Source organism: Pinus tabuliformis, chromosome 9 (assembly GCF_031772625.1).
Source record: "Pinus tabuliformis cultivar Carrire ecotype Pingquan chromosome 9, CPIR1, whole genome shotgun sequence".
Classification (NCBI taxonomy): Eukaryota; Viridiplantae; Streptophyta; class Pinopsida; order Pinales; family Pinaceae; genus Pinus; species Pinus tabuliformis.
The window spans coordinates 1,425,953,326-1,425,969,260 of record NC_142307.1 but is presented as its reverse complement, the minus strand read 5'-3'; the positions used below and the strand labels follow the sequence as shown (position 1 = coordinate 1,425,969,260).

General features: G+C 33.2%; 1 long non-coding RNA gene across 1 annotated transcript; it reads left to right on the top strand.

Annotated features, from left to right (window-relative positions):
* Positions 1–2,272: 2,272 nt before the first annotated feature.
* Positions 2,273–2,854, top strand: LOC149153898 (uncharacterized). Its single transcript, XR_016262471.1, has 3 exons — positions 2,273–2,492; positions 2,603–2,670; positions 2,785–2,854. It is a non-coding gene; the product is annotated as an uncharacterized LOC149153898 (long non-coding RNA).
* The last annotated feature ends 13,081 nt before the right edge of the window (positions 2,855–15,935 follow it).

Genomic DNA, 15,935 nt, shown 5'->3' with positions numbered 1-15,935 from the left:
AACTAAATGATGTTAACTTGAAATATAAGAATCTAATTTTGCATTTGGTACATTGCAAATAGAGGTTTCCCTATCAAAGAGACCTCTTATTTATTCACCTTTTTTCATTCTCAAGGCATGGGACTATGTCCTCCCTCAAATTTATGTTCTTATTACATAAAAATAATATCTCGACATAATATTTCAAGTACTCCTTTATGGTGACAACAACAAATTTTGGATAACCTATAGTATACCCATGTAGCCCTTCTAGCCATTGAACATATAATCACAAAAAGGCTTCAGGTTTCCATCTCTTATAAGCCATATCACTACACCACTTAAATTAATAAGCCTCCCCAAAAAGACAATAATTAAATAAAATTTGTGTACATGAAACATAAACAAAAATGAAATATAATTAAAAATCATGGATTAATAGAAAATCATTGTAATCAAATTCCCCTCACCATATTTAAGCATAGTCATACATAGGATGCAAAATATATAGATTTTCATAATGACAACTTATATTATTTTTTCTATTAAACTAATTATGATCACTTATCTTGACGTGCTCAATTTTTGTTTCAAAAGCCTTACCCCTCATTTCTATCATTATATTTCTATCATTATATGACCTCAATAGTCTAATTATGACTCGATAAAATCTAAATTATGACCACAAGTCATGGAAGAATATTCAACCCCCTTTTCACATGTGCAACATATAATAAATCCTTAAAAATATACACTATGGTGTTAAAGTGGAAAATTAATAATTTTTAGCTCCTTAATACCTGTGTGGGTGGAAAAGATGTTGTTGTGGATAATTTTGGACATTCTAAAATGCCTTGTTACTATATATAATGATTCATTTTGTATTCATTAGTTATCATCTTCCTATTACCTCATCAATGTGTTTGTATTTTTTACATTGACGATAGTTGTGATGAGAGCTCAACCCTTTCACTTATAGATAAGGTTATTGAGGTCACTTCTTTCATCCATAATAAAGTTTATGGTACTAAAATCACAAAGTTCTATTATATAGTCATGTTCTTTTAACCATTTGGGATTTCATCCATAATCCACTACAAGTATATGGTACTAAAATCACAAAGTTATGTAACATAGTCATTTTCTTTTAACCATCTCGGATAATGAGAGCACACAAGCAGGAAAGTAACATTACCTCTAAGTTGATTTCGATCTAGTTTATTTGAAAAAATATTTAATGAGGTGTTGTTTGTAAAGTATTAGTTCCATGGACACAATAGTACTTTGTTTATTCTTTGCATTATCTTAAACATTAGTTATTAAATTATGCTAATATTTTTATCACTGTTCGCTTCCTAAACCAATTGAAGCATATTGTAAAAAGTTTAGTTGGACTCCACTTTTTACATTATACTTCTGCATTTTACTAATTAATTTTTAAGGAAGATTGGAATAATTAGTTTAAAAAAGTGTGTTTCGACAATGTGGAGGCATCTAAAATCTTAAAATTCTCAGTCGATAATCCCGCTGCATTCCTCCGTCGATAGGTAGCTTGGTATGGTTGATGGCCAATAAGGTAGATTCGTACATTGGCATTAAAACCGCCTGCAGTTGGAGTGACGGTTTTGAACCCTGGGACAAAACTGCTTAACCGCTGGCTGGCTGCTGAAACAGAAAAGCTTTGCGTGGAGTGCAAGACACCTATTACAATTTAATTGGACGCTAAAATTGAGAGATGTCAGTGTCACGTGTCAAGGTTACAGTTCAGTGGATCAAAACTGCTCAATGAATTCCCCTTACAGAACGCCTTCCGCGTAATTATGTTAAATAATAATTAATGTTTCAGTGATGTGGTGGTCTGGCGGCGATGTCATGATTCAGGGGTGAGAGTGGGCCAGGTGTAAACGGCCACATTCTGGATGCCATGAAAGCAACCTGGGCCAGCTGTCAACGACCACATTGGGCAGCGTGAAATGTATCCGTTGAGGAAGGCAGGTTGGGCTAGCTGTAGCGCCATTTCAAATTCAAAATCGTAATATTTAGGGCATTTGAAATTGTAAACCAGAGACTGCAGAGTGTCGTCTTTCTTGCTTGGGTGGGAAGATATTGCAGCATGGAGGATTTTGGAGAATGGAGGGTGTTTCTTGGCAGAGTGGATACTGGAGAATGGTGATGGTGGGTGCTTGTGGGCACAGAGAAGGGAGAAGTGAGTGACAGGAAGGAGATTGGTATTTTGTTTTTGTTTTTGCTTTATGTTTCAAGCATGGCCATGCTTATCAGCTATTGTGTGTGTATGCGTTTTTTTTGGTTAATTTATTCTTTGTGTGTTAAGTTTTTTTTGGATGGTTTTTTCTCTTTTGGTTCTGGTTCTGGGTGAGAGGCTGGCCGTTTTCTGATGGGTTTTTCTCTTTTGGTTCTGGTTCTGGGTGAGAGGCTGGCCACGAATGATGCTGTGGGTGGGTAATGGTGGATGTGGACGGCTGTATTTGTTATTTAAGGCCTTAAATGATAATGTAAGTTATTAGTTGATGATTGTATTTGAATTTTTGAAACATTTTATTAATAATACTTTTATTCTATTTGGCTATGTTAACATTCTCAGTTGTTTGGTCCTGGAGTGCAGGCAGAATCACAGCTCCAGATGCTGCTCACGATAACTGCTGTAGCCAGTCTGGATTTCGATAATTAGAGGTGAGTTTTATTTTAAATTTTTGTTTAGGGCTTCTTTCAGATTTAGCTTCTATTTGTGTTAGGGCTATATTTTGTTAATGTTAATATTCTCACTTGTTTAGTTCCGGAGTGCAGGCAGAATCGCAGCTCCACAGGCTTTACTCAGGATCACTGTAGCCCCGTTTGGATTTTCATAATTACAGGTGAGTTTTATTTTTTATTTTTCTTTTTGTTTGGGGCTTCTTTCAGGTTTAGCTTTCGATTTTTTGTTTGGCTGTTTGGGATTTTTGCAGAAATTGTTTGATGGGTATCTTTAAGATATTTGTGCATCATACTTTCTCTTAAGGGTTTATGGTTTTTTGTTGCCCGAAATATATTATAATTGCATGCACAGATTTGGAGAATTTTCGTTAACAAATTCATATTAGGTTTTTCCTGATTAACAAAACCAATAAACCCATACTCATAGAATGCTTATGATATTCCTCACCTATTCAATCACATATATTCAGCTCTAATCTCACTAATTCCTTGCTCTGTGTGCAACAAAACAAAACCAAACCTGGGAAACGTAAAACCCTCCTTACCTCAACTGATATTCCAAGTGTTTTGAGGCTTTTGGCTCAAAAAAAAAAAAAAACACTCCCGTACTCAGACTTTCGAAAGAATTATCCCCTGGCTCTCACCTTCTATGGGTTTATTTTTATTTTATGTTTTAATATTTAACCCAATTTAAATTAACCAAACCCACCCATCGGCCATCAGCCTCCGATCTATTCGGGGAAATAGCCTACTGTTGGGTTAACCAAACCCAACGGCCATCGACCTCCGATCTGTTCCTGGAAGTAGCCTGCCTACCCATATAGTCTCTGAAATCCATTCATATCAAAGGGTGGGTTCTCTACGCAGTTTTTAAACCTATGAACTTTTCTTTTCTATATGTCATGCATTCCTTCCCACTCCATATTTTTTTGAATTTCAAACGCTACACTCTGTGCAACAAAACCTGGGAAAATACTGCGGGCAATTTCCCTTCGAATGTTGCATCTGTCTAATTTCCCTTAGAATGTTGCATCTGCGGGCAATTACTTTTGCAGTGATCCGCAGCTCCTTGCACAACAGTGAGGGATGAATGATAGCCTGCAGTGAATCCGCAGCTCCCTGCACAACAGGGAGGGATGAATGGATGAGTTGCTATTGAATCAATAGCAGGGGAGGGATGAATGGATGAGTTGCTATTGAATCAATAGCAGGGGAAGGTCTACCTTATTTAATTTTTGTTATTTCAATGGATGAATATTTTGATATTTATTTGTGTTTTTTTTTCATTAGCAAATATTGCTTCGACTAACTCTTCGTTTCTTCAACAATTTAATTCTCCAAGAACGGTTTCAACAACATACCAATAAATGAGTCTTGGCTTTTGATAGAAATGGGAACAATCAGTTACAGTAGAGCCTTGGCTTTTGATAGAAATCGGAACAATCAGTTAGAGGCTTGGACGAAAAATCAGTATAGTGTAGTCTGAGCAATCAGTTTGGATGAAAACCATGTCTGTTTAGATGGAATTTAGAAAATTAGGAATGTTCAACTATGTCTCTGCATATGTGATAAGTTAAATTTAAGAGCATATCTACCTACATTGAAATACTTCAGCATCCATACTTGCGTAACTTACTACTATGGGAACTTTAGCTCCTATAAGCTCTTGTTAACCAAGACTTGCAATCAACGCACCATAGTTAAGGCTTCTCTCAATTTGGTTGGGTTCCATGCACCCTAATTCCTGCTTGACACTTCACATTCCTGACAACCCAAACGCAGTATGCTCAATGATGGTGTTTTTGTTATTGTTGGTCTTTGTTGCTGTTTCTGTGATTGCTGGTCTAATTTTAATATCATCGCTGTTTTTAAATAACATTGTTTATCTAATTTGAATATCATTTTGGAATGGTTTATCTAATTTAATATCATCCTTGTTTTCAAATATCCATTCCAGTAATGGATATCTTTTATCATCATATTTATTTTGATTCTATATTTAATGTTTTTTTTGAATATCTAACATTGGTTATCTAATTTAAACATCATCCTTGTTTTCAAATATCTCTTCACTAATGAATATCTTTTTTCCATTAGTTATTATTTGAAAATAAATTTATTAATATAAATTTATTGTTTTTTAGTATGTGAAATAGGTACATGGAGGATTTTGAGATGGATGACCATAGCTTGAAGATTTATTTTGACAAAGAGTACTACCAAGAATGTATATGGAGTATCAGAGTTTTGGGCAATCTTCAATAAATATGCATGTAGTAATAGTTTTGTAATTGTAATCATAGGCATACCAAAAAAACATATATTAATATAATTTTATTTCTTTTGGGAAGGGATTCATCCCTTCTCACAACCTTCAAGGATAGCCATGGCCAAAGCTATCTTGGAGGAGTGTCTCCCTTTGATTATGGTTTTTTTTTTATTGTTTCCCTTCAAAGCTAGCCACACCAAAGCTGTTTTGGAGGAGTGCCTTTTTCTATTATGTTATTGTTATTGTTTCATATTTTTTATTTTTAAATATGGTTCATAAATAATAAATTTTATGATAAAAACCATTACAAATAAAGAAGAAGAAAGAAAGCAAAATCAATGTTATTCTCCAATCCATATTTTACAAATTTAACACTATTTCATATTTCAAAACATAGTATTTTCATAAAGATAAAAATTTATTATTTCATACCCATCAACATTAAATATTTCATAAACTAAAAAACATTTACTTCACAACATTTAAATATTTATACATATATACTTCAAACTTTATTGTTTCATACCCATCAACATTTAATATTTATAGAAGTACATTACAAATTCATAAATAGGGACATACACCTCAAAATTTATTATTTCATAAACATCAACATTTAATATTTATATCTATAATTCTAAATTTGTATTATCTGTGTTGTGTTGTGTTGTGTTGTTGTGTTGTGTTGTAATGTGTTATATGTAGTGTTGTGATGTGTAGTGTTTGTGTGTGTATTGGTTACACACAAACAAGTGTATTCATAAGTTCAACAAAAAAATGACACATATATTTATGTATTGAGTGTATATAATAGATATAAAACTTATAATTTGTTGATTTTGTTTATTATAATTTATAAAAAACCAACTTTACAATAAATGTTTTCTTTTACTCCATTTTTTCAATTAAATCAACATTTAATATTTTATAAACAAAAAATAATATACTTCAACATTTAAATATTTATACAACCACTCTTCAAAATTTATTATTGCATACCCATAAACATTTATACAAGTACATTTTAAAATATACCATTTCATAAACAAGGGCATATACTTCACAATTTATTATTTCATAAACATCAACATTTAATGCTTTCAATTATAATTCTAAATTTGTATTATTTATGTTGTGTTGTATTGTGTTATTGTGTTGTGTTATAATGTGTTATATTTAGTGTTGTGTGTATATTGGTTACACAAACAAATGTATTCATAATTTCAACAACTAAATGACCTTTAATGTATTTATGTTAGGTGGGATTTTGCATTTGAGTGTATATAGTAGATATAAAACCAATTTTATAATTCTAAAGAAGTATTATTTGTGGTGTATTGTATTGTGTTATTGTGTTGTGTTGTGTTGTGTTTTAATGTGTTATATGTAGTGCTGTGTAGTGTTTATGTGTATATTGGTTATATAAACAATTGCCTTCATAATTTCAACAAAAAAATGACTTTTAATATATTTATATTATGCGAGATTCTCCATTTGAGTGTATATAACATATATAAAACTAATGTTTTGTTGATTTGTTTTTTATAATTTATAAGAAACCAATTTTATAATAAATCTTTTCTTTTATCTCATTTTATTATTATTATTAAATCAACATTTATTATTTTATAAACAAAAGACATACAGGTTAACACTTAAATATTTATACATTCACTCTTCCAAGCTTATTATTTCATACCCATTAACATTTAATATTTATACAAGTTCATTGCAAAATATATCATTTCATTAACATGGACATATACATCAAAATTTATTATTTCATAAACATGAGTACTTCATATTTATATTTATAATTTTAAATTTGCATATTTGTGATGTATTGTATTTTATTGTGTTATTATTTTGTGTTGTAATGTGATATATGTAGTGTTGTGTGGTGTTTCTATGTATATTGGTTACACAAAAAAAATGATTTTTAATATATTTATGTTATGTGAGATTTTGCATTGAGTATATATAACATTTATAAAACTTATATTTTGTTGATTTTGTTTATTACTAGCATTTGCATCAAATGTTGCAAAGGAAATGCCCTAAGGCATAAATTGAATTATTACGCAAATACAACAAAAAAATACTTTGATAAAGAATAAAAATATATTGAATGCTCACATCAATGTCCCATTAACTCGAACCACTTAGTAGACATATCTATCAACATTAGGATTACACAAAATGATCAGGAAATTTCTCATATACAAACAACACCTTCCACAACAAGTAGACATATCTATCAACATTAGGATTACACACCATGATCATGGAATTTCCCATATACAAACAACACCTTCCACAACAACCTTTTCTCACATCCACATTTTAAAATTTGCCTTGGAACGTGATTGGAATATCCCATATTGCCTTTTCCATTATGTAGATCAATCTTCCATATTACTATTTTCATCATGAAGATTGTTATTTCATTGTTGTAAAGTGTTAGTGTGTTAAATTCAATACTGTTCAACAAGTGAAAAACATTCTTTAATTAACATAATATGCATTTTTCTCTCACTGTGTATTTTTCAATCATTCATTACAAAACTTCCATCAAAGAACACAAGTAACAGATTAACATGTATTTTTTCTTCATTATTTTCATCACGGAGCCAAGAAACATGAAATCCTAGAGTGGGTATAACCTGCCATCAAAAACAACATTCCCATCCTCAGATGAACCTCATTCTTCTTGAGTTGACCAATTGATTTTATTCAATTCCCATCATTTTTTCTCCATTCATTTGCCCCATCTTGTTGTCTATCAAAGGAAGGCCCTTGTCCTTCGAAGCATTACCACTAGTAACAAGGAGATCATCAGAAAACACACTTTACAACTTTGAATAGTGCTGAGGCATATCACATACAAGAGTCTTCAAGCTGTAATATTTTGTTCAAATAATGAATTCTAAGATCATTTTTCTTAAATTTCAATTTATAATAAGTCGTATTTTAATATTTAAAACAATTATTTTTAAAATATGTACTAAACTATTATTTTTAAAATATGTAGTAAACTAACAAAAAAAAGTATGCAATAATGTGCCAAATTATATAGAGTAAGTTATGTATGAGTGGGTACTATGAGATATTCTCATAACTTTGGAAATTATAATAATTGTTATTTTATTTTTTAATTATTAATAATTATAATACATTTAATATAGATGAAATATTATTAATTAGATAGAAATCTAAATAAACAACTTCTAAAAACACCATTTTGCACTTTCAATTATATTTTAAATTATCCCACATGGATGTCAACGATATGTCATGTACTTGTTCACTATTTTTTATTGATATCGTTAATAAACAACTTTTAAAAACACCATTTAGCACTTTCAATTATATTTTAAATTATCCCACATAGATGTCAATGATATCTCATGTACTTGTTTTGTTTTATTAATGATAATGACCATAAAAGTACATCAAACCATATTCAACGCACCTTAGTTGCAACTTGCAAATTGTGATAGTTGTCTAGACTTTAAAGATACAGAATATACAGATATACGGAATGTAATGCAGGGAATCTTGTCACGCTTGGACAATATTTAACCAATGCTCGCTTTTATTACGCTCATTTTAACATACTGTTCGCATACGTAATTGGGAAAACTTGACAAACAAGATGCCAAGATAAGATTATCGCATACACAGTTCTGGTATTGAAATAAACTACTCCCATGAATACCATTGCTCTCCGCCAGCATGACCTCTCCCCGCATCAATTGTGATGTAATACAAGACCACGTGTATCTTGAAAGTCATTAAATTATTCCTTACGTCTGCTGCTATCCCAAAATTGCTAACGAATTTGATTAGTGTTGACCCACTCTAAAATATAACCTCCAACTCCTCTTTTCTTCTTTCCGTTTTTATCGAACTCATTGATGCACACATTTATGCCAGAATTACACGCATCCAATAGAATGGATCCGCATCGGTTGCTAAATGTATTCCATATAGAGGCAATTGACTGCATATGAGAAAGATTAAAAGGGAGATTACAGTTTAAAGAACCTTCTCCCTAAAGGGTACTTTTCGTTCGGTTGTCTAGACTTATGGTAAGATTGAAAGAAATGGTCTCACAAGATGCAACACACGAAACCCACCACTTGGCATTTTTCCTTCTCCAAAGAACTGTTGTCATGTAATAACATAGTTTCATCATTTGAATATACATTTTCTATTTCAAATATAAATGGTTAATGTCAATATACATTTTGTGGCAACTTCAAAAATTTGAAATTTAAACTTTACAATTTTTTTATTTTTTTTCTAAATAAGATTAATCTATTAACATAAAGGGAGTAAAATTACAATGTGACCGAAGTCAAAAATATTGCCCTAAAGAGAGGCAAGTTATCAAGATAAGCATGGAATGAGACTACCCCATTTCAGTGAGCTCAATCTTGGACCGTTTCCTGAGTTTGCAAAAATTCAAAGAAGTACTGAGATTCCATATAACAGTCTCAACAAAAACTTGCCCAATAGTATGGGTTGCATGGTGTACTATCATGAAAACAGAGAGCAAGCTAAACATTTGGTGGTTCTTCAACAATCCGGCACCAACCTATATCAGGCATGTCCCCTTCAAGAGCGGCTGTAGAGTTGGAAGGACCAGGGTCAGCCAGCGCCATTGCCACATTTTGAGCGTTGCAGACTTGAGAATTTGGTATCTGCAAAGACACACTACCAATCCCCATCTGGACGTTCGAAGCCGGAACAGAAACAGAGCCCGGGCCCTCCTGAAAAGAACTAGACTCTCCCTCTTGGGCTTCCTCATGGAAAACCACCAAGATGTGAGCGGTGATCCTAGGGCAGTTTAGAGAGTTGCAGAAGGTGAAGAGCATAGAGCCATACGTGGGACACCCTCTCCCACTTCGAGTGCGCGGATAGTGCCCAACGGAGAAATCGCTTGAAAGGCAGGGTGACTTGGAGGAAGGGCTGGAAGGCACCCACCTAGGCAGACCTCGACGAGACCTCATTTTGTGGCAATGGAGAGGCATTGGGTAGACCGAGGCAACAGGAGGAGAGCGTGGTGGGGCAGCAACAATAATCATGCCAGAGGAGATCAGGAAAATGACAAGGCGTAGGCCAGATGCCCAGGATAAGAAGCAAAAGGAGGATGGAGGCAACTCAACTGAAAGACTAGATCCAGGTTTTAGAGCAGCCTCCCCGTTCAATCTACCAGAGACATCAGAAAGGATGAGACCCACATGATAAATACAGAAAACAGTGCTGCATCCAGACTTTAGATAATTCTGCAGAAGAATCGACGGACTTTGCTCCCCCGCCAGCTCATAACTGAGCTTTAAAGCTTCAACCTCCTTTCAGCTTCAAGATACATCCGTCATAACTGCAGCAATGAATGGAGCCAAGGACCCAGATGAGCTGGAGCGTGCGAGAGCATAAACCAGGGTGCCAGACAGGGTGGGATAATCAGAGCCACTTAACATCAAGAAAATGAACTCTGCACAATTCAAATTCTAAGAGCCTCCATTCATAAACCTTTTAATTATGCTGTACTAGGTGGGCAGGTGTCATCCCTCCTCGCGCCACCCATGTCCCATCCTAATTGAAACTTGTTTAAGCACCTGCATCTGGGGTGAACTTTACAAAATTGAACTATATCATGGATTATAATTTCAAGATGGGTTCATTTCTAAAATTGCTTTCTCTAAGCCCACAGGGGTTTGGTCTCATGGTCAGTGAATGGTCTGCTAAGTGGTTCGTGCCGCTATGCAGGTCACGTGTTCAAGTATCGTCTTATCATGAGGGGCCATTCCTTGTGGGTTGGGTGGCTCCTCCTAGCCGTTATAGTGGTAGCCAGTTGGATTCGACCCCGTGTAACACGAGTATGATACCACTGTCATTACTGATTCAGCTAGACATAAAAATAATAATAATAATAATAATTCAAATAATGGAACAAAATTATAGTAGAAGTTAACATGTTAAAACCATATATGTAACAAGGTTAGCATCACCCAACCAAAATCAAAGTTGTGCATTCTATATCTCAATAAATTACCAGACAAAAAACCCCACCAAGCTCAAATGCCTAAGCATTTTGGCACCACTCGCTATAATAGCCAAACATAAACCATCTACTATTGTAAAACTAAGATCCAAAATTTTCATATTAGTACAGAGACTCATTGTAGAGAAGGGATGTATAATGAAGGAAATAGGAAAGAGAGCAGTAGGAAAGATTGGTAATATGAAGAAGAAACCACCTTATCCCATGCTCCCACTCCAAATTTTAATCCACATAATACCTGCCTTGTCTTCTCAAAGCAAACTAGGAAAAGAGGCCTCTCGAGTGAAACATGATAAGCTGGTGGCATACGGAAGAAGAACATAGATGAAGAGAGATGTGATATGTTATATGATGTATATGTTGTCTAGTTTGGAACTTTTCCTTTGCAACATAAATTATTGCATAAAAAAATAGGTAATAAACTAATTTAACTTTACAAGAGGCTTACCTAGGCCTACATGAATGGAGACCCTCAATTTCATGAGGTATGTGCCCTGTGAGCATATTATATGATAGGGCTAGTTGTAGTAAACATTTCCCAAGAGTTGCATTTATACTACTCGATAATTGGTTCAGAGCATGATTTAATTTTTCTAGTTGTTGGAGGTGGCCAATGGATTTCAAGATTATTCCAAAGAGATTATAATTATTATGTTTAAATATTTATTATTTTTATGATGAAATTGAGATTGATATGTTTAATTTAGAAGGGATTGTATAATTAGGCATTTCTGATCTGGAGAAATCTATGCTCTCAGTTGTGCTTAGTGGTTCACCTCTCACACCTCTCCAAGCACTTATAATGTTTAACTTTGAAGGAAGCACATCAAAACAAATTCTAAGTATTAATTGCTAAAACTAAATTGCAAAGAGTTTTTTCTAGTGACAAACTTCTCAAGGGCCATTTTGCCGACATAAGGAAGCAATGTGTAGTGGCTAACCTTCTAGGCCAGTTATAATGTTGTCTAACATATTACAAAAAGCAACTTTAAAAAGATACATAGTATTAATTTCCTAGCTAAACAGTATAAGAGTTGGTAAATTTATGTTTGTAAAAGCTGACATACATTGCAAACCGAAGACAGATTAGTTTGTGTTAATGCCAAAAGTAAAATCTACTTGCAAGTGCAAAGGCTACAAATGAATTCTACCAAATAATTTATTCTAACAAAAATTTTTTATATTGTCAATTATGTTTAATATTCCTTATTCTAGTTGTGCTCCCTAATTGATGAAGACATCAACTTCCTTATTTAGGTTTCTCTTGACATGGAAGAATTCAATATGATCACATTTGTCCGTAGCTAGCATTATTCGATGTAGATCTGTGTGGAGTAACTGCTCATTATTTCCTTGAAGTTTAATCACTTGTTGGATGACTATCATAGAGTCTCCAAAAAGTGACAATTGGTGAAGACTTCTAGAGGAAGCCATTTTCAAAACCCTCCAAAGCACAAGAAATTCAACTTGATTGTTTGTTGAGATTTTTAGCGCCTAGAAAAATTGAATCACTCTTTCTTCTTCAGGGCCAAATGATATGGATAATGTTACATGATATGTATATGAGGTAAATATATAGGGTATAGTGTGCATTATCAAACTCATTAATATATATGGTCATGCCACATAGTGTGACAAATGAGAAGAAAATGATCCTTTGGGAACTAATAAGGATGTTGGCAACCAAAGAGAGGTTGAAGTTTAACAACAACTAAGGTGAAGAGACATTAAATTATAATTCCATATTTAAAATATAATTTGAATGCTATATTTGCTAACAAACTAAATTGCATGATAATTAATAATAAACTATATTCAAATGTATGTAGAGATGGATGGTATGAAAGATCTTTCAAAGAAATTTGAATATTATAGGTTTAACTATGTGCATAATTTATGTTATAAGATAATTGTATAAGTGTAAGAAAAATAAAGAAATAAATAAAAACAATATCAAATAGTATTAGATAAAGGGAATAAATTGTAAGTTTTCTATGAACAATTTAATTGGTAATAGTCATGTTATAGTAGTAGTGGTAGAAATCAACTTTGCATTAAAAAATAACAATAGAATTGCAACTACAATGGAAAAAATGAATATTTATTCTCTAAATAAAATCTTACAATATTGTATAATAGCATACCTGAAGCTACCTACCACAAGGCTCACGTGTCTCATTTGTTTGCACAGAACCATATCTATTGGCTATAAGGGCACGTTGACGAACAAACTCTACCACATTTGATGTTAATGGTTCCAACAGCAAAATGGCCTCACTTAATTATGTGTCTATACGATAGACCCACAGCCAAGGCGCCTCCATATCTGACATGTGGATTATATGACTCAGATAGTAAAGAAACTATTCATGTGGTCTCTTAAATTTGCAGAGTTTGATTTAGCACCATCATAAAGGAGCAAAAGAGCATATACTGCCCCCCTTGTTACTATTCTTACAATTTTGAGCCAAATGCTCCACCAAGTTGTAGTACAAAATTCATAACAAATCAAGTCTAAAATTGATTTAATAATAAAAACATGGTACACTGTAAGATAGCACATAAACCTTTGCAGGTTCAGAGTATAAAACAAATCCAAGTGCTAGCACCGTAGTTCTTCTCACATCATCACTAACATAAAAAACAACGAAGTGCAATAGATGATGAATGGATTTGTTATTGGATGTGCCCTTGTATGGGAGGGCAAGAGCATAAATCACACCATATCATAGAATTGGATACTAATCACGAGTCATTTGTTTTATAAGTATATCTACCTATTCTCCTCTGCCAATACAGTTAATCATATTTCAAGCACCAGATCCTTGTACAGAATTGTTTACAAATGAACATATTAAAATCTGGTGGAAAGTTTCAAATTGAGTTGAATTAGATAAGGAAAAATAAATCTTCGAATAATATTTTCAAATGAAATATTTTTCAAATTTCAGACATAAGTAACCACCAATACCTAATAATCATTCCATGTTGAGTACCATGTGCATATGCAAGTGTCTCACTGCCCTTTTCACTCGTAGTTCCAACTATAAGCAAGGCCATACTTATGCCAAAATCCTCTCTAGAAATTGCACTATCTAAGTAAAGAGTGTTTAGGTGTGTTGAATGTATGCACCTCATTCTTAATCTTGATCTAGTTGTGTCTCATTTCCTTCTTCACCCCTTTGTCTTTCATCACCTTTATAATATTGGCTTTATCATCTCATCTACCAGCGGCAACACAGATGTTGGACAACTGCACATATGGTCCACTTCAATGTGGTTCCAACTTTGCATGTTTTGCTAGCTCCAACAAACCTTCAAGGAATTAATTTAATGTGCACATATCTACTCCCTTAAAAAAATTCAATATACTTTTCTTGCACTGGAGCAACTCAAGCAAGAGTTGAGAGATTTTCACAAAATGGCTCGGCTTGAGCTTTCCTTTCAGATGTAATATCCACCTACAAAAATGAAATTAACTTGAATAAGCATAGAGGAAGAGTGGGTTATGTAGACAACCAAATTGAGAAGAAGCCCAAGATCATAAAATGAAGGAGCAATAAACTTTAAATAACAATGTTAAATTGACCCTGATTTTCTCAATACAACTATGACCATAAACAACACTGGTGTGATACACTCCATTCCTAGATCTAAACTACAATATTTTGTACAGAACCTTTGTGCCCATTTTCACTAAAGAGAAAACCATTACATATAATAAGGTGACAATAAGACAAAGATAACATAGATATGAAATGGCAAATAACAAATAAGTGGTGACAAGACTAAAATAGTTATGATATTAAATTTAACAAATAACCTTCCAACTATAATAACAGTTCAAGGAATGGTAAAGGAGCTCTACAAAATCTAGAAAAAGATGTTGACTTCCAAATTTCCATTTAATAAAAATATCCCATTTACGTTAAGAACTTGTAAAAGTAATGTTTTCCTCATCCATAGCAGTTTTTTGATATGTTTCTTTCTTTGTTCTCACTTTAGCCTTTGCTAATAGATACAAAACAACAGTTGGCAATTTTACTGTAGAATTTTATGTTGGAGGTGTTGTGGGATGAGGATACTCATATAATGAGGGCTTCGCATGTGAAATAAACTTAAATTTTGGCTACAGAAACTTTGTGCCCATTTTCACTGAAGAGAAAACCATTACATACAATAAGGTAGAAATAATACAAAGATATCATAGATATGAAAAGGGAAATGACCAATAAACGGTGAGAAGACTAAAATAGCTATGATATGAAATTTGACAAATAACCTTGTAACTATAATAACATGTCAATGAATGGTAAAGGAGCTCTACAAAATCTAGAAAGAGATGTTGACTTATGCACTTCCATTTAATAAAAATATCCCATTTATGTTGAGAACTTGTAAAAGTATGGAATCAAGTTATAGGTGGAAATTACCTGCATTTCTTTCCCCTCCTTATCACTAGATTTTGGGTTTTTCATGGCTCCTTCTTCACCAGAAATGTCCCTCATCCATAGCTAAAAAAAATATAGAAGTGGATACCAATACCAAAATTGAGTAAATACTGCCAAAACAACATCAACAGTAATTTTGTCATGCTTAGTCCTAAATGACAACTTAATTGAGACATTCCAACCACTTGCATCTAAAATACCACAAGCTAAAATTTCACCCATCTTGCTCATGGTGTCTTCATTCTTGTCAAGAATGATCTTCTCAAGTTGACGCCTGAAATAAGAAATAAAAATAATGTCAGGGTGATTTATTGCGGAAAAACCTGGGGTTTGAATGTAATAAAATAGCACCACCATTCTTGCAACTATAATGGAAACAATCAACATTTGTTTGCTAAATACAAACTTTTGAATGTAATAAAATAGCACCACCATTCTTGCAACTATAATGGAA